Genomic DNA, 20,392 nt, shown 5'->3' with positions numbered 1-20,392 from the left:
GGCTCATGGATTGGACCGTTCAACGCGTCGTCGACATATCTCGCCTCCTTGATCATCATTCGCCCGCTTACAAATTTTCCAAGAACTTCTTCGAGCGACATCTTGGTGTACCTAGGATTTTCAGGGATATTGTTCACCAAATGTGGATCAAGTACAGTAAAGGACCTTAGCATTAGACGAACGACGTCGTGGTCCGTCCATCGTGTGCTTCCGTAGCTCCTTATCTTGTTGATGAGGGTCTTGAGCCGGTTGTATGTTTGGGTTGGCTCCTCTCCCCTGATCATTGCGAATCTTCCAAGCTCGCCCTCCACCAACTCCATTTTGGTGAGTAAGGTGACGTTGTTCCCCTCATGTGAGATCCTGAGGGTGTCCCAGATCTGCTTGGCATTGTCCAAGCCGCTCACCTTATGATACTCGTCCCTGCACAAAGAGGCTAACAACATAGTAGTAGCTTGTGCATTTCTATGAATCTATTCATTGATAAACATAGGACTATCCGAGCTATCAAATTTCATTCGACTTTCCACAATCTCCCATATGCTCGGATGGAGAGAGAACAGGTGACTACGCATTTTGTGGCTCCAAAATCCGTAGTCCTCTCCATCAAAGTGAGGAGGTTTGCCAAGTGGAATCGAGAGCAAATGAGCATTTGTACTTTGCGGAATACGAGAGTAGTCAAAAGAAAAGTTCGAATTAACCGGTTTCCTTCTCTCGTAGTCGTTGTCGTCGTTGTCCTTTTGGGAAGAAGTGGACTCATCGCTGTCGTCGTAGTAGACGATCTCCTTGATGCGTCTTGTCTTCTTCTTCTTCCCATCTTTGCGTTTGTGGCCCGAGCTCGAGTCGGTAGGCTTGTCATCCTTGGGCTCGTTGACGAATGACTCCTTCTCCTTGTCATTGATCACAATCCCCTTGCCCTTAGGATCCATCTCTTCGGGCGGTTAGTCCCTTTCTTGAAGAGAACGGCTCCGATACCAATTGAGAGCACCTAGAGGGGGGGTGAATAGGTGATCCTGTAAAACTTGAACTTAATGCCACAAAAACTTGATTAGACGTTAGCACACTAATGCCAAGTGGCTGGAGAGGAGTCTCAACAAAACACAATAACCACAAGAGATCAATCACAGAGATGGCGCAGTGGTTTATCCCGTGGTTCGGCCAAGACCAACGCTTGCCTACTCCACGTTGTGGCGTCCCAACCGACGGGGGTTGCAATCAACCCTCTCAAGCGGTCCAAAGACCTACTTGAATACCACAGTGTTTTGCTTGCTTTACTATAACCCGTTTGCGAGGAATCTCCACACTTTGGAGCCTCTCGCCCTTACACTTGAAATTCACAAAGAAGCACGGAGTAAGGGAGGGATTAGCAACTCACACAAGACACAAAGATCACAGCAAATACGCACACACAAGACCCAGACTTAAGCTCAAAAACTAGCACACTAGAACGGAGCTCAAATCACTAGAATGTCGAACAAGTGCGCAAGAATGGAGTGTGAGTGATCAAGAGTGCTCAAGGAATGCTTGGTGTGCTCCTCCATGCGCCTAGGGGTCCCTTTTATAGCCCCAAGGCAGCTAGGAGCCGTTGAGAGCAATCCGGGAAGGCAATTCTTGCCTTCTGTCGCCTGGCGCACCGGACAGTCCGTTGCACCACCGGACACTGTCCGATGCGGATTTCCTTCCTTGTTTGGCGAAGCCGACCGTTGGCAGCCTTGGAGCCGTTGGCGCACCGGACACTGTCCGGTGCCCCCTTCCGACCGTTGGCTCGGCCACGTGCCTCGCGCAGATCGCGCAGCCGACCGTTGGCCCGGCCGACCGTTGGCTCACCGGACAGTCCGGTGCACACCGGACAGTCTGGTGAATTATAGTCGTACGCCGTTAATTTCTTCCCGAAAGCAGCAAGTTCTCCTGAGCCAGTCTGGCACACCGGACACTGTCCGGTGCACCACCGGACAGTCCGGTGCACCCAGACAGAGCTGGCTTTGGCTGAACAAGCCATCTCTTCTCCAATTCGATTTCTCCTGTTTCCAGCACTTAGACACAATACATTAGTCTCTAAAACAATGTACTAAGTCTGAGAAACATACCTTTATACTTGATTTGTACTTTGTCCACCATTTGACACTTAGGCACTTGTGTTGGACACTAAATCACCAAAACACTTAGAAATGGCCCAAGGGCACATTTCCCTTTCAGAGACCCTCACGTTCGAGGTGGTCGGGTTTCGAGGAACCTACCACGCAGTGCTGGGGAGGCCATGCTACGCCAAGTTCATGGTCGTCCCCAACTACACCTACCTCAAGCTCAAGATGCCGGGCCCCAACGGGGTCATCACCGTCGGCCCCACGTACCGACACGCGTACGAATGCGACGTGGAGTGCGTGGAGTACGCCGAGGCCCTCGCCGAATCCGAGGCCCTCATCGCCGACCTGGAGAGCCTCTCCAAGGAGGCGCCAGATGTGAAGCGCCACGCCGGCAACTTCGAGCCAGCGGAGACGGTTAAGTCCGTCCCTCTCGACCCCAGCAATGACGCCTCCAAGCAGATCCGGATCGGCTCCGAGCTCGACCACAAATAGGAAGCAGTGCTCATCGACTTTCTCCACGCAAACACCGACATTTTCGCATGGAGTCCCTCGGACATGCCCGGCATACCGAGGGATGTCGCCGAGCACTCGCTGGATATCCGAGCTGGGGCCCGACCCGTGAAGCAGCCTCTGCGCCGATTCGACGAGGAAAAGCGGAGAGCCATAGGTGAGGAGATCCACAAGCTAATGGCGGCAGGGTTCATCAAAGAGGTATTCCATCCCGAATGGCTTGCCAACCCTGTGCTTGTGAGAAAGAAAGGAGGGAAATGGTGGATGTGTGTAGACTACACTAGTCTAAACAAAGCATGTCCAAAAGTTCCCTACCCTCTGCCTCGCATCGATCAAATCGTGGATTCCACAGCTGGATGCGAAACCCTGTCTTTCCTCGATGCCTACTCAGGGTATCACCAAATCAGGATGAAAGAGTCCGACCAGCTCGCGACTTCTTTCATCACACCTTTCGGCATGTACTGCTATGTTACCATGCCGTTTGGTTTGAGGAATGCGGGTGCGACGTACCAAAGGTGCATGAACCACGTGTTCGGCAAACACATCGGTCGAATGGTCGAGGCTTACGTCGATGACATCATAGTCAAGACGAGGAAAGCCTCCGACCTCCTTTCCGACCTTGAAGTGACATTCCGATGTCTCAAGGCGAAAGGCGTAAAACTCAATCCTGAGAAGTGTGTCTTCGGGGTCCCCCGAGGCATGCTCTTGGGGTTCATCGTCTCCGAGCGGGGCATCGAGGCCAACCCGGAGAAAATCGCGGCCATCACCAACATGGGGCCCATCAAGGACTTGAAAGGCGTACAGAGGGTCGTGGGATGCCTTGCGGCTCTGAGCCGTTTCATCTCGCGCCTCGGCGAAAGAGGCCTGCCTCTGTACCGCCTCTTAAGGAAGGCCGAGTGCTTCACTTGGACCCCTGAGGCCGAGGAAGCCCTCAGGAACCTGAAGGCGCTCCTCACGAACGCGCCCATCTTGGTGCCTCCCGCCGCCGGAGAAGCCCTCTTGATCTACGTCGCTGCTACCACTCAGGTGGTTAGCGCCGCGATCGTGGTTGAGAGACGAGAAGAGGGGCATGCATTGCCCGTCCAGAGGCCAGTCTACTTCATCAGTGAGGTACTGTCTGAGACCAAGATCCGCTACCCACAAATTCAGAAGCTGCTGTACGCGGTGATCCTGACGCGGCGAAAGTTGCGACACTACTTCGAGTCTCATCCGGTAACTGTGGTGTCATCCTTCCCCTGGGGGAGATCATCCAGTGCCGAGAGGCCTCGGGTAGAATTGCAAAGTGGGCGGTGGAAATCATGGGCGAGACGATCTCGTTCGCCCCTCGGAAGGCCATCAAGTCCCAGGTCTTGGCGGACTTTGTGGCTGAATGGGTCAACACCCAGCTCCCAACAGCTCCGATCCAACCGGAACTCTGGACCATGTTTTTCGACGGGTCACTGATGAAGACAGGAGCAGGCGCGGGCCTACTCTTCATCTCGCCCCTCGGGAAGCACCTACGCTACGTGCTACGCCTCCACTTCCCGACGTCCAACAATGTGGCCGAGTACGAGGCTCTGGTCAACGGGTTGCGCATCGCCATCGAGCTAGGGGTCCGACGCCTCGACGCTCGCGGTGACTCGCAGCTCGTCATCGACCAAGTCATGAAGAACTCCCACTGCCGCGACCCGAAGATGGAAGCCTACTGCGATGAGGTTCGGCGCCTGGAGGACAAGTTCTACGGGCTCGAGCTCAACCACATCGCCCGACGCTACAACGAGACTGCAGACGAGCTGGCCAAGATAGCCTCGGGGCGAACAATGGTTCCCCCGGATGTCTTCTCTCGAGACCTGCATCAACCCTCCGTCAAGACCGACGACACGCCCGAGCCCGAGAAGGCCTCGGCACAGCCCGAGGCACCCTCGGCCCAGTCCGAGGCACCCTCGGCTCAGCCCGAGGCACCCTCGGCCCCCGAAGGTGAGGCACTGCGCGTCGAGGAGCGAAGCGGGGTCACGCCTAATCGAAACTGGCAGACCCCGTACCTACAATATCTCCACCGAGGAGAGCTACCCCTCGACCGAGCCGAAGCTCGGCGGTTGGCGCAGCGCGCCAAGTCGTTCGTCTTGGCGGGAGACGGGAAGGAGCTCTACCACCGCAGCCCCTCGGGCATCCTCCAGCGATGCATATCCATCGCCGAAGGCCAGGAGCTCTTACAAGAGGTACACTCGGGGGCTTGCGGTCATCACGCAGCGCCTCGAGACCTTGTTGGAAACGCCTTTTGACAAGGTTTCTACTGGCCGACCGCGGTGGCCGACGCCACTAGAATTGTCCGCACCTGCCAGGGGTGTCAATTCTACGCAAGGCAGACCTACCTGCCCGCTCAGGCTCTGCAAACCATACCATCACCTGGTCGTTTGCTGTGTGGGGTCTGGACCTTGTCGGCCCCTTGCAGAAGGCACCCGGGGGCTACACGCACCTGCTGGTCGCCATCGACAAATTCTCCAAGTGGATCGAGGTCCGATCCCTAAACAATATCAGATCCAAACAGGCGGTGGCGTTCTTCACCAACATCATCCATCGCTTTGGGGTCCCGAACTCCATCATCACTGACAACGGCACCCAGTTCACCGGCAGAAAGTTCCTGGACTTCTGCGAGGATCACCACATCTGGGTGGACTGGGCCGCCGTGGCTCACCCCATGATGAATGGGCAAGTAGAGCGTGCCAACGGCATGATCCTGCAAGGACTCAAGCTACGGATCTACAATGACCTCAACAAGTTCGGCAAGCGATGGATGAAGGAACTCCCCTCGGTGATCTGGAGTCTGAGGACGACGCCGAGCCGAGCCACGAGCTTCACACCGTTCTTTCTAGTCTATGGGGCCGAGGCCATCTTGCCCACAGACTTAGAATACGGTTCCCCGAGGACGAGGGCCTACGACGACCAAAGCAATCGAGCTAACCGAGAAGACTCACTGGACCAGCTGGAAGAGGCTCGGGACATGGCCTTACTACACTCGGTGCGGTACCAGCAGTCCCTGTGACGCTACCACGCCCGAGGGGTTCGGTCCTGAGACCTCCAGGTGGGCGACCTGGTGCTTCGGCTGCGGCAAGACGCCCGAAGGCGGCACAAGCTCACGCCTCCCTGGGAGGGGCCGTTCGTCATCGCCAAAGTTCTGAAGCCCGGGACGTACAAGCTGGCCAACAGTCAAGGCGAGGTCTACAGCAACGCTTGGAACATCCAACAGCTACGTCGCTTCTACCCTTAAGATGCTTTCAAGTCGTTCGTACACCTCCTTCACATACGAAGTCTAACCATCAAGGAAGGGTCAGCCTTGCCTCGGCAAAGCCCGACCCTCCCTCGGGGGCTAGAAGGGGGGAACCCCCTCCGCGTCAAAATTTTCCTCGAAAAAAGTCTTCCATCAAAAAGGCTTCTACGTTCCCCGGCTATATCAGTAGCAGGACCCCAAGAAGCGAATGAGGGCGCATGTAAGTGGCAAGGCCGACCGAGCCGAGGGACTCCCACACCTCTGGGATACGGATACCTCACTCGTCACCTACCATGAAAAATGACTCTTACTTGGGCAAGCCACCCTGCTACTGACGAACGGGGCCGGATACTCAAAACGGAAGGAAAAGGAGCACAAACTTATACTACGATAATAAAGTGTTCGGGCCTCAGCGGCCGCAAAAGACACATATGCATTCAAAGAAAACTGCTCCGGCAAAGTCAGGCGTCGCCCGGAGAAGGAGCCGCGCCCTCGGCTTCGTTCCCACCCTCGGCAAGGTCCACCCCGGCCTCGGACGATGGTGCAAGCGGGAGGATCTCTGCCTCGAAGGTGGTTGCCAGCACCGCACTCGGGCCTGCGGCGGCCGCGTCGAGCCTTTGGACTTCGGCCAGGGCGGCTTCATCTTCGTCGGGGAGGCAATACCCCTCGCTGACCCGCTCCAGATCCACGACATAGTGAGAAGCAAGCACGACAAAGGCCCGCCTGACGCCGTGATGTAGCGCCTCGCGGAGTCTGCCACGCGCGTGGTCACCCAAGGCCTGCAGGCGACTTTGAGGGGAGCTTCCCGAGGGCACGTCGTCGAAGCCAAAGACCCGGCAGAAAGCCGAGATGGCATCGGACATGGCCGTGTGGTCGGCCTCCCTCTGCTTGGTCGCCTGAGCAAGCGCCTTGGTGGACTTATCAAGGGCAGACTCGAGCTCTACGAACAGCCAAAGCGCAAGACCTCAAACACAAGTTGAGGAACCGAGCTGAAACAAAAACTTAAAACGACCAAGACATACCTCCAGCTTGGGCACGCTGCTCCGAGGATGCGGCTTGGGCCACGGCTAGGTCTGCTGCAAGGGCTCCGGCCCGGCTTTCGGCCTCGGCGGCCCGGCCCCGAGATTGGTCCCGCTCGCCGGTGACCTGGTCAAGCTCCGACTGCCGTCGCTGCACCTCTGCGCGTGCCGCTGCTGCCTCTGCTCCCAGATCGGCACAGAGCAACCGAAGGTCCGCCACCTCGGCGCTCTGTTGGGAGAGGCGCGCGGTAGCCCCGGCAAGCGTGGTCCTCAGGGACCGCAGCGAACCCCAGACATCGACCTCGCGGCGGATGAACGACGACTTGGCGGCGCTCAGATTCGTCAGATCCTGAGGGAAGGAAGCGGGGCGTCACAAAGAACGCCTCGATCGCGAGAAAGGTATGTCTGAAATCATTACCTAGAGAATCTTGGGAACGTCCCTGCAAAAGACCTCCAAGGATGACCAGAGCGACCCCACCGTTGCCTCGGCACACTCACGGAGCTCGTCCCAAGACTGCTCCTCCCGCTCATCGTCAACAACGAAGAGGGGATCCGAGGCCCCACGGGTCCGGAACCGAAGCAACTGGCGCCGCCCCTCGGAACTCCGCCACGCGGGGACAAGGCTGCCGCTCGACGGGACGGGTCACGGTCCCGCGCCCCCCTCCTCAGAGACACCAAGTAGCGACGCCTCGGCCATCTCAGCGTCAGCGGCGACGGGTCGCTCCACGGCCAGGACGTCGACAGCCTCGGCAGCAGCCGGCGCCAACGCCGGCAGCATGTCCGGTGGGCCCGAGACCACGGCCGCGCCAGCAACCTCCCCCAGCGCAATGGCTGCCTCGACAGAAGAGCCAGCCTCGGGAGCTCGCTTCACGGCAACTGGTGCCGCCTGAGCCCCCTGCTGTGGGGCGTCTTGCGAAGAGGTCAGCTGGCCGGCGAGGCCTGGCACGGCACCAGCTGCGGAAGCCGACGCCGTCTTGAGGACCTTCCGGGGAGCCAGATCGGTCGGACCATGACTCCGCTTGCTAAGGAGAAAAGGAAAGTCAGGGTCAGGACATACAAAGGAGGAGTCGGGACGAAGACATCCTAAGATACTTACCCACTCCGGGCCATGATCAACCGTGCCTGTGGGGAGGTCTCTCGAACCTCGACCCCCGAAGGTACCGCCGAGGTCTGCCTCGCTGCCAGCTTCGGTACCATCCTCGCCTTGGGCGCCCTAGACGCCCGAGAGACAGATTGCCCAGGCGCAGCCATGACGAACTGAGGATCGCCCTCCTGCGCAGCCGGCGCGGGCGACAGTTCTCGGGGAACAGGCCACTCGGCCTAACTCCCCGGGATCACCTCAACTTCCCCAGCCGAGGGGTCAAGTACCCCTCGGTCTGCCCCCGCTCTTCGGACCGGGACCCCGACATCCCGGCCCCGGAAACCGACAGCGCTAGCCCGCTCGGGGGCTGGCTTGACAACTCCTGGCCCAGCCTCAGATCCGGGCTGAGGCCAAGGCGGGCAACCATATCGTCGTCTTCGTCATCGTCTTCATCGTCGTCGTCGTCAGGCGTTTCCGGCGATGGCTCCCTCGGGAGCCCATCCCTCTCCTGCCGACGACGGAGCCTTTCCAAGGCGTCCCGAGCCCGCATCCGCTCGTGGGCCCGAGCCTTCTTCACGTCCTTTTTCTCCTTCCTCTTCTCCGCGGCAACCCTTCGCGCAGCTCGGTCCACCGCGTCCTCCGGGACCGGTGGCCGGGAAGGCTTGTGACACCCTACCTCCTGGAGACAGACGGAAAGTCTCGGCTGTGAGAACCAAGGGCAACCCGACGCAAGGAGAAAGAAGGAGCGGACAGTCACCAGGGACACACACCCGCGGTCGGGACGCATCAAGGGCTGGGAAAGGGCGCCGGCGTCCGGTTTCCCCAACGTGATGGCTACCCGCCTGTGGAGGTCGTCGACGGGAAGGGGATCCGAGGACATCCGCAAACCCTCCAAGTCGGCCTCCGGCGTCATCTCCCAAAGCGGCAACCGCCGCTCCGTCAAGGGAAGCACCCTCTAGCGATGAATGGTGGCAATCACACCGACAGCGGTGAGCCCTCCTTTCCGCAACTCCTCCAGGGCCTTCAGAAGGGGCTGTAGATTCTTCTGTCTGTCGTGCGGGGTCACGTAGTGCCAGGCATAGGCAGCGGCGGTCACCACTCGCTGAGAAAACGACGGGAGCCTCCCGTCGTCATTTCGGAGATAGAACCACCGGCGCTACCACCCTTTGTTCGAGGGCGCAAGGATGGCGGGAATATACTGCGGCGCCCACGCCTGCCTCAGCTGGAGGATGCAGCCACCAGCCCGCACTGCCGCGCGGACCCTTCTCTCCCCCGTCGGCGAAGCAAAAAGCTCCGCGGAAAAGAAATGAGTCCACAGGTCCCAGTGAGGGTCAATCCCCAAGTATCCTTCACAAACCGCCGCGAAGATGGCGGCTTGCGAGATGGAGTTGGGGCTGAGGTTGTGCAGCTCCACCCCGTAGACATGCAGAATCGCCCGCATAAAATGGCTTGCCGGCACTCCGAACCCCCGCTCGTGAAAGGAGACGAAGCTCACGACATACCCCGGCGGCGGGGACGGGGCGGCTCCGCTCGGGGGGGCATCCACTCCGGCTGCCTCTCATCGGAGAGAGGGCACAGTAAACCCTCAGCAACGAGGGCCTCCAGATCATCCGCCGTGACGGTGGAGAAAGGCCACGGGTCGCGTGGCGGAACAATGGTCACCCGGTCGGCCATCACCAAGCATAGGAGGTGGCGGCGGAAAGGACTGGGTGGGCGGCTTCCTTTTCTCTGGCTATTCCCTCGGGTTGCGAAAACCTAAGAAGGAGGCAAGTAGCAGAGCAAAGAGTCGTCACCGGTCCCTCTCCCGAATATATAAAGACCCTGGCGAGACCCGTTCAACACGTCGCCCGAACCCACCGCGGGATTCAAAACTCAAAGCGAAACGCCCGTTCCTCGAATGGCTCGCGCACGCGCAACGGCTGCCCTACGAACCACTCGTCCCGTTGCATTAACTCTGCGGCGGGACAGGCGGCACCTTTGGCAGGAGAAGCGGGCGACGTTTCACCTTCGCCATAATGACCGCGTCAAAAAAGGTGCACCACGTCATTCGATTTCGTATCCTTTTCCTTTTTCCTCTTTCTCTCTCTTACAACAGGGACCGAGAAAGGGGATACCCCGGAAGGGATCCTTCTCCGTGAAGGAAACGGGCCACGAGCCCCCCTACTGATCAGAGGTTCGAAGGCTGGCCCCTCGGAAGGGTTCAACAGCCGCCTCAGAGCGCTCGGGCTCCACGCCCACTACTGTTCAGAGGTTCGAAGGCCGGCCCCTCGGAAGGGTTCAACGGCCGCCTCAGGCCACTCGGGCTCCGCGCCCACTACTGATCAGGGGTTCATAGGCTGGCCCTCGAAGGGTTCACAGCCGCCTCAGACGCAGAGCGAGGGATGACCCTGGGTATGTTCGATACATAACCAAGGCTCGGGCTACGCTCCCGAGGTACCCTAGGACATTTCCGAGACCAGCGGGAATGATCTTGTAACGGAATCCCATCAGAGGGAGGCATCGAGCCCTCGGACCCCGTCAAAAGGGGACCGGGTCCGGCAAATCACCCGCAGGTACTTTTGGAGCGCGCCTCCGGGCCTCTAGCCGACCCCTAACAAACGGGGCACGGGCGTCCACTCGGATTACCCGTTAGCAGCTCACTGGAGACACCATGTTCGGCGCCCTCCAAGGGCAACATGGCGCTTTCCCCCCCTCCTCCTTGCGGAAAGGCGACGCAGGGGCGTATGTAAAAAAGTCGAGTCTACCCTTGACCGTCTCTCGCTCTGTGTGGAGGCTCGGGGGCTGCTCTCGCAAACCCGGCTCCGCCCAAACCGTTGACAGCGTCAACATACCAGCCCGAGAACTTGGGACCCGACCGTGCACCCGGGCTACGGCCAGCTCGCATGAGGGAACAACCAGACCGGCCGAAGCATCGCAAAACGCGTTAAGACCTCGAAGGGGTCAAACCACTCCTCCGAGGCCTCAGGGGCTACACCCGGCGGGTGCGCTCGCGCGCACCCACCAGAACAAAATGCAACCGAGAAAGGCCGGTTCCCTTGCAAAAAAGTGCGACAAAAGCCTCCAAGCGAGTATTAACACTCCCTTTGAGGCTCGGGGGCTACTATCGGGGACCATAATTAGGGGTACCCCCAAGACTCCTAATCTCAGCTGGTAACCCCCATCAGCACAAAGCTGCAAAGGCCTGATGGGTGCGATTAAGTCAAGGCTCGGTCCACTCAAGGGACACGATCTCGCCTCGCCCGAGCCCAGCCTTGGGCAAGGGCGGCCAACCCCGGAGGATTTACGTCTCGCCCGAGGACCCCCTCCAGCAACGGACACACTTTCGGTTCGCCCGAGGCCCAGTCTTCGCCAAGAAGAAACCTTGGCCACGTCGCCACGCCGACCGACCGTATCGCAGGAGCATTTAATGCAAAGGTGGCCTGACACCTTATCCTGACGCGCGCCCTTCAGTCGATAGAGCCAAAGTGACCGCAGTCACTTCGCCGCTCCACTGACCGGCCTGACAAGAGGACAACACCGCCTGCGTCGCTCCGACTGCTGTGCCACTCGACAGAGTGAGGCTGACAGCAGCCAAGTCCGGCCTCAGGCGCCATAGGAAACTCCGCATCGCCCGACCCCAGGGCTCGGACTCGGGCTCGGCCCCGGAAGACGACGAACTCCGCCTCGCCCGACCCTAGGGCTCGGACTCGGGCTCAGCCCCGGAAGACGATGAACTCCGCATCGCCCGACCCCAGGGCTCGGACTCGGGCTCAGCCCCGGAAGACGATGAACTCCGCCTCGCCCGACCCCAGGGCTCGGACTCGGGCTCAGCCCTAGAAGACGACGAACTCCGCCTCGCCCGACCCCAGGGCTCGGACTCAGCCCTGGCCTCAGCCGACGGTCTCCGCCTCGCCCGACCCAGGGGCTCGGACTCGACCTCAGCCTCGGAAGACAGACTCGACCTCGACCTCGGAGGAGCCTTCGCCTCGCCCAACCCAGGGCTCGGACCGACCACGTCACCGGAGGCGCCATCATTACCCTACCCCAAGCTAACTCAGGCTACGGGGAACAAGACCGGCATCCCATCTGGCTCGCCCCGGTAAACAAGTAATGATGGCGCCCCGCACGCCCCATGACGACGGCGGCTCTTAGCCCCCTTACGAAAGCAAGGAGACGTCAGCAAGGACTCGACAGCCCCGACAGCTGTCCTTCCGCCAGGCTCCAGCGCTCCTCCGACGGCCACGACACCACACGAACAGGGTGCCAAAACCTCTCCGGCTGCCACAACGGCATGTACTTAGGGCACTAGCTCCTCTCTGCTAGACACGTTAGCACACTGCTACATCACCCAAATGTACACCTGGACTCTCTCCTTACGCCTATAAAAGGAAGGTCCAGGGCCCTCTTATAGAGGGTCGGCCGCGCGGGGAAGGACGGGACGGCGCGCGCGTAGGCCTCTTGCTCCCTCCCGCGCGGACGCTTGTAACCCCCTACTGCAAGCGCACCCGACCTAGGCGCGGGACAAACACGAAGGCCGCGGGTTTCCCCTTTTACGCCTCTCTCCCCCCTTCGCGCCCCGTCTCGCACCGACCCATCTGGGCTGGGGCACGCGGCGACAATTTACTCGTCAGTCCAGGGACCCCCCGGGGTCGAAACGCCGACAATCCTTCAAGCACATATTATGCGCTCGCGCCCTTCACCCCACCCCGCCCCGCCCTGGCCCGATCAGGCGAGACAAGCAAGCACGTGCGAGCATGGCACTCCATCCTCTCTTCCCTCATCCATGATTTGATAGTAGAGGGAATCCTCCACATATAAACTTGTTTTACTCCACTTAAACTAGAAATATGAGACTATTGGTTCCACCATCCCTTTGCTATACATAGGCTTTTGAGATTTTCTTAGTATTTAACTGAATTTCTCTATTGGACCAAGACCATAAATCCAACAATCCCCCAATAAATTAAAATTCAAATGCCCATCTATGATTTTGCCAATGTTCATTACTTATTAACATACTAGTGTTTCAGCAGAGACTGTTAAGTTGAACTTCCGCCTAGAATTTTAGCTACACCAACCCACAATTTGGACAACGGACTATGCCTTGAGTTGCATGTTTTGTGTGAATAGGTTTCACATAAAGCCGTAACCAGTACTTGGCGACCAGTAGTCCCCTCCGTGGGTGGATCATATCCATCGTACTCCAAGATCTCATAGACTACGACATTAGACAGTCGAATTCATATAAGTGTTCTTCTAAAAATGCTCTACATGACAACATATTCGTTAATAAAAGCCAACATGAAAACCATTAAGGCTCAGAGCCAACCTGTTGTCACACTCGGATTTAAGGGACAAATCCGGGTGCATCTCATATGTGCGTCAAGGAAGAACAGCACACATAATAACATAGTGCATAGAGATAAATGTCATAAATATCATAAATGTACTTATTACATAGCGGAAGTCTTACAAAAATAAATGATAAAATAAAGCGAACTAAGTATTATTCCCTGGCGCCACAAAGCTGACTCGGAGACGCCACCTAGATCAAGTCAAATGCCTCAGTGTTAGGCGGCTCCTCTTTGACCACTTGTTCTTCTCCTGTTGGGGTGTGAGATAGCAAGAGTGACCTCACATACGTTCATAACTCAACAAGTCGTGGGGAATAATGTGCTTGAACTCACCAAAGGTGGGAGTTCAAGTGAAGTGTAAGGCTGATCAACAAAATAAAGGCTGAACCTGAGCATTGCTTTTATAAGTTGGTTAAAATTTTATTAGCAGTTACTAAGTGTAAGTAAATACCAAACCTTAGTAATAAATAAAAGTAATAAAATAATCCCCAAATGCGATGCAAATGTCAAATTGAGTTTTAATTCCATAGATTAATCATGTGAGGGTCCGAGTTGCTCATGACCGTGAGCACGGCTAGTATACCAGTTTTACACTCTGCAGAGGTTGCGCATCTTTACCCATAAGTCATGTTATCCATCTGCCAAGAGACGGCCAATCCCATACACCTCTACTGAGGAAGCGAAGCAGGGTAACACTACGAGGCCTTTACAAAGTTCCACTAGCTTCAGAAAACCCGCTACATTTTATAGGAAGCTCCAGTGCAGGAATCCCTCGCCTAACCGCCATCGCAGCAAAATCAACCCAAGGACCTCCCTACACTGACCACTCCTCTACTGCCCTTGCCCCTTTCGGGTAAGGAAGTCATCCACTAGCTTTCCTAGTTAATCAGCCAAGGGCGTCCCATTAAACCGTTGTGGTAGCACTGTTTTCCTGGGTGGTCGCTCCATGTTCCCATTAACATAATGATCTTAACATGAACAGTAACAATGAACAAATAATAAAGATGAAATCATGAATAGTGTATCTCCATACCCAAATCCATATAAAGCAATAGCAAGTACTACCCAAAAATATTTCAGTGGTAAAATAAGGTATAAAGATAACCAAAACTGGGGTGACCTAAAGGATCCCATCAAAATTAACCTATGCAGATCATTATAATTAACAAGAACATGCCTGGGAAAAAGTAAGTGATCAAGGGCACAACTTGCCTTCAATGAGCTCCTGCTCAGCAACTTCTATTTGCGGAACCTCAGGATCCACAGTGGCTTGCTCGTCTACTCGCATCAACGGAATACATACATAGTATAGCAAAATTTAACATCACACCAATCATGTAAATAAATACACAATAAAAATCTACACATTAAAATAAGAATTTAGGAACAAGAATCATTTATTTTGGAGTTATAGATTTTGAATTATGAATTTCCAAACGTTTAATGTGCTTGAAATGGAATTACATCAGAAATAAATTTTCTTTCTGTTTTCATGTCAAAACAGAGACTCTAGGTGATAGACAATAATATTACAAAATTTTAGAAATTGGAATGGATCGATTTGGATTAAAAATGAATTTTCTATGCATTTTACAAGTTTCTAGATTTGTTTTTGTATTTGAAACGAATTTCTATAATTATTTCTCTATTTTTAATCATCTCTGGTCTGGGCCTCGAATCCTAGAAAAGCCAGGGGCTGCTCGTATAAATTCCTAGACTCAGTGAATAATGAATGTGGACGGCGGGTTTATTCTAAAATAGTAGAGGGTCTCAAGTGTAAAACTACACAGCCGAAGCGGTATCAGCTCATTGCCACCGTTGGATCCACGACTGACGCATCAGATTAGATCCAGGCCTATGCGAACCGGTATGCTGCTGTGGCCGTTGGTTTAAAATAGCCTAATTAAATCCCACGCGTCAGATCACAATCGGACGGCGCATGCTAACATCCCGAAGCGGTATGCGCCAAGTGTAATCACGACCGTCGACAGCGTATCCGACGGCGCGCACCGCTTCTTCCCCAACCCGCACTATGACGCAGCGGCACGCAAGCGGCACGGTGGTGCGTTCGCTGGAGCACCCACAGCACGCACCCCGGTGCTCCATAACCCAATCCGAGATGCGGCAACGACGCAAAGGTACTAGCGAGTTCAATGGAAGGGTGCTCACCGTGATTACGCCCACAGAGACCCTTCGCCCACGGAGCAGCGACGATGAGGAACTCCGGCGAGAAATCCCCGTGTCACCCGAGGTCCACAGCCCGAATTGAGGGCTTGCTCATCCTCACGGGTTCCCGGCGAATGCCCTCGGCCCCACATGTGGACCCGAGCGCAGGTACGGAGGAGAATCACCAGCGGCAGCTAACTTCTGAGCTGACGCGGCGACGGTCTGTGGTGGGGGTCAGTGGCGAACGCAAGGGAAGAACGGAAAGGAATAGGCGAGTCCGGGGGGGTCGTGGCTCTATATGGGCGCGTACCCGGTCAGCGCGACAATGGCCGGGGCCGGATTCATGCTTTCATCGTGGTGGCGCTCCGCCATGCACGCGAGGTGGGCGAGTTGGGGCGCGGCGTGGCGTCTCAGACAAGTGAGCCCAACTAATCTGTGACCGTGGCAATAACGCGAGCGCGGCGAACGAATGGCTGGCGCGCGGTTGTAGAGGGCTGAGCAGTGGGCCCATGCTGTCAGAGAGACATCAGGGCGCGCGCGGTTTCGTCTGTGGGTTTCCCGGGATGGGAAAGACGCTATGGGCCGAAAATGAGGCAGTCGGCCCAAGTAGCTCTTTAATTCTTTTTCTTTTTATCTTTTCTTCCTATTTTCTCTTTTTTTCATCATTTCTAAGTTTAGTTTGAATTCGAATTTTGAGTTCAAACTCGTGCCACATTAATCTCTATTACTTTTGTGAAGTTAAAATACCAATTTTTATTTATATTTTTATATCGTTTCTCCTCTTCTCATTTTAAAAAACCCTAATTCTAATTTAGGGTTTAATCCAACCTTTAGAATTATTATCTTATTATTATTATCCTTATTATTTTTATTTAATGCACAAACATATAACTCCAACATGACGCATATTTTTTTATCATTTGTTTTAATTCATCTCTAAATTTTATGTATGCTCTTTTATGATGCAAACGAGGCACATAAAATAAGGAAATCACTATGTAATCCTTTTATACGATTTTGAGTATTACAAATCCTACCCCCTTACAAATAATCTCGTCCTCGAGATTTTAGAAGATCTAGGGAAAAGATGGGGAAAATCTATGTGAAGCTCTTCTTCTCTCTCCCAAGTAGCTTCATCCTCTCCGTGGTGACTCCATTGCACTTTGCACATCTTTATAACCTTATTCCTCGTGATACGAGTCAGTGTATTCAGAATCTTGATGGGATACTCTGCATAAGTCAGATCATCTTGAACACTAAGGTCCTCCAGTGGTAGCTGCTCTTCAGGTACCCTGAGACATTTCTTCAGTTGTGACACATGAAAGACATCATGAACATCCGCAAGATGATCTGGTAACTCCAATTGATATGCCACCTCTTCCCATTTCCACTCAGGTATATTAAGCGGGTGTAGTAAACCAGCAGGTCTTTGATGTTCCGCTTTCACCCTCTGGCAAACATCACATAGAGCAACATGTGAAGCAACATCCTTCTTTAGCCCATACCACCAATACTTCTGCTTCAGGTCCTGGTACATCTTAGTACTACCAGGGTGGATAGAATAAACTAAGTCATGTGCCTCTTTCAATATGGTTTCATGAAGACTTTCGATATCAGGAACACAAATCCGATTCTTGAACCATATCGTGCCCTGCTCATCCTCCGTGAAATCTGGGCCTCTACCTTCCGTTATCAGATCCTTGATCTCCTGAATTTTGGCATCACCGATCTGACCTTTTCGTATTTCTTGCTCTAAGGTAGGTTCCAATTCGATGGTAATTCCTTTAGTATGAGCAACTATTCCCAGATTGAGCCTCTCAAAATCTTCTGCTAACTCATCAGGTAACTGGGTGACAATAGCTGCATGGACCTGCCCCTTCTGACTCAAAGCAATCGCAACCAGATTCGCCTTGCTTGGATTATAGTGAATTTCCAAGTCATAATCCTTGATGAGCTCCAACCATCGGCGTTGCCTAAGGTTAAGATCCTTCTGAGTGAAAATGTATTTTAAGCTCTTGTGATCAGTGTAGATTCAACACTTGGTTCCCATAATATAGTGTCTCCAAATCTTGAGAGCATGCACAACTGCTGCCAGTTCCATGTCGTGCGTGGGGTAGTTCAACTCATGTTTTCGCAACTGGCGAGATGCGTAGGCAATGACATGTCCTTCCTGCATAAGCACACATCCCAGACCTTGGCGACTTGCATCACAATATACATCAAAATTCTTCTGTAGATCTAGCATAATCAGCACTGGAGCAGCCGTCAACTTAGATCTCAACTGATCGAAACTCTCTTGGCATTTCTCAGTCCACTTAAACTCCTTGCCCTTTTCCAACAATGAGGTCATAGGCTTAGCAATCTTAGAGAACCCTTCAATGAATCACCGGTAATAACCTGCGAGTCCCAAGAAACTCTGGATCTCCGAAACTATACTTGGTGTCTTCCAATCCATTATTGCTGTTACTTTAGCCAGATCCACAGCAATTCCTCCTTTAGAGATGATATGCCCGAGAAAATGTACTTCATCAAGCCAGAAATCACACTTGGTAACTTTGGCATAAAGCTGATTATCTCGTAACTTCTGTAGCACCATCCGCAAATGCTCCTCATGCTCGCTATCATTCTTGGAATAGATAAGAATGTCGTCTATGAATACTACGACGAATTTGTCAAGATACTCCATAAACACCTTATTCATCAGATTCATGAAATAAGCTGGTGCATTGACTAAGCCAAATGACATGACTATGAATTCATATAGACCATATCGGGTTGAGAAAGCCGTCTTGGGAATATCAGATGGCCTAATCTTCATTTGATGGTAGCCCGACCTGAGGTCAATCTTAGAGAACACCCGAGCACCTCTCATCTGATCAAATAAGTCATCAATACGAGGTAACGAGTACTTATTCTTGATGGTAACATCATTAAGTGCTCTATAGTCCACACACATCCGTTGTGAACCATCCTTCTTCTGTACAAATAGTACCGGTGCTCCCCAAGGTGAGGAACTCGGACGTATGTACCCTGCCTCCTGCAACTCTGTTAACTGCTTCTTAAGTTCTTGTAACTCTTCTACGGACATTCTGTAGGGGCGTTTAGAAATAGGAGCAGTCTCAGGTAAGAGATCAATAACAAACTCAACTTCCCTCTCTGGTGGCATCCCTAGTAACTCCTCTGGAAAGACATCCAGAAAATCCCTAACCACACAGATGTTGTCTCCAACAAATTCCTCAGCTATAAAGAACATTGCACGTCTGGAAGAGGTGGTTACTGCAATTTGGACTTGAAATCTTTCTCCTTTAGGGCTGGTGAGTTCTACCGTACCCCTACCACATTGTATAATGGCCTTTGCCTTCCTTAACCATGACATACCGAGGATCAGATCTATACTGCTTTCCTCTAATACTATAGCGGTAGCCCAGAACTCTCTTCCCATAATGGTTAATGTCAATCTGTGTGTCATATGATTTGCCTCAACAGGCCCTTTAGGTGTAATTACTATCATTGGTTTTCTCATATCTAGCAGTGGTATCTCATTTGTATTGGCATATCGAGCAGACATGAATGAATGCGTAGCACCAGAATCAAATAATATAGTTGCAGGAATTGCATTAATATAAAACATACCGAGTGCGATGTCAGCACCATCAGGAGTAGCATCAGCGGTGACTTGATTAACCATGGCAATAGAATATCCCTTGCCAGGAGTCTGTTGCTTGTTCTGAGCTGGTGTACTAGAATTCCCCACTAAACAAGAATTAGCATAGTGCCCAATCTGACTGTACTAAGCATGTAGGGCCAGTCTTCTGTCCTGTAGGTCTCGCCGGGGTGCTAGTGGGGGCAGCCTGACTAGTAGGAGGTGTCCGTGGAGACCCCTATGGAGTGTACTGAGCTGGGCGTGGTCCTCCTCCTGGACGAGCTGGGGTACCCTGAGGCGGAACGTAGCGAGGACGAACACTGCTGCTACCCTACCCCTAGGTAATGGCCTTCCTCTTTAAATCTCCCAGTTGAACACGCTTGAGTTCAATAGCAAGAGCCTTATCCAATAGTCTCTGAAATGATGGAAATGTGTGAGCAACCAGTGCATACTGTAGGGGGCCATTGAGTCCTTCTATGAAATGCTCCTGCTTCCTTTCATCATCTGCCACCTCATCTAGAGCATATCTGGACAACTGAATGAATTTGTCTTTGTACTCACTGACCGACATGTTGCCTTGCTTCAATGATAGGAATTCCTTCTTCTTGATCTTCATTAATCCAGCAGGAATGTGGTAGTTTCTGAACTGTGTACTGAACTCCACCCAAGTAATAGTATCAGCAGGATCGTGGGCAGCAACATAAGAATCCCACTAGTCAGCAGCAGGACCAGTCAGGCGACCAGAAGCATACAGAACCTTCTCCCGGTCAGAGCATTGGGCGATGTTGAGCATCTTCTCAATAGATTTCAGCCAATCATCAGCATCTAGTGCATCTGGCGAACTGGCGAAGGTGGGCGGCTTGTGACTCAGAAACTCCCGGTGCTTGTCCCGGGGTGGAAGTGTTGGTGGTGGTGGTGGCAGTGGTATTTGTTGTTGTTGCTGTTGCAGTTGCTGTTGTGCCCTCCTTTCCTGGCGTATCTCCTCTCTTTCCTGACGCAGCTCCTGGCGTATCTCTTCTCTTTCCTGGCGCATCTCTTGGCGTTCCTACTGCATCTGCGCGCGCATATCTGCCATGGTGTCAGCCATTTGTTGCATCATCCTCATCTGAGCTGCAACCATTGGGTCAGCTCTGACTGGTGGAGGCGGCGGTGGAGGATCCATCTCTGCTGGTTGTGGTTGGGGTTGTCTATATATCCACCGAGTGTGTTGATTGGGAGGTAGATCAATTCCACCACCCTTCCTGGTATTGACCATCTGGGTTAGAAACATATGGTAAGAAAGGATAGTAGACAAGGCAGGTGATTACGAATC

Source organism: Zea mays, chromosome 3 (genome assembly GCF_902167145.1).
Source record: "Zea mays cultivar B73 chromosome 3, Zm-B73-REFERENCE-NAM-5.0, whole genome shotgun sequence".
In the NCBI taxonomy this organism is placed as follows: Eukaryota; Viridiplantae; Streptophyta; class Magnoliopsida; order Poales; family Poaceae; genus Zea; species Zea mays.
Note: the sequence above shows the minus strand (reverse complement) of the source record.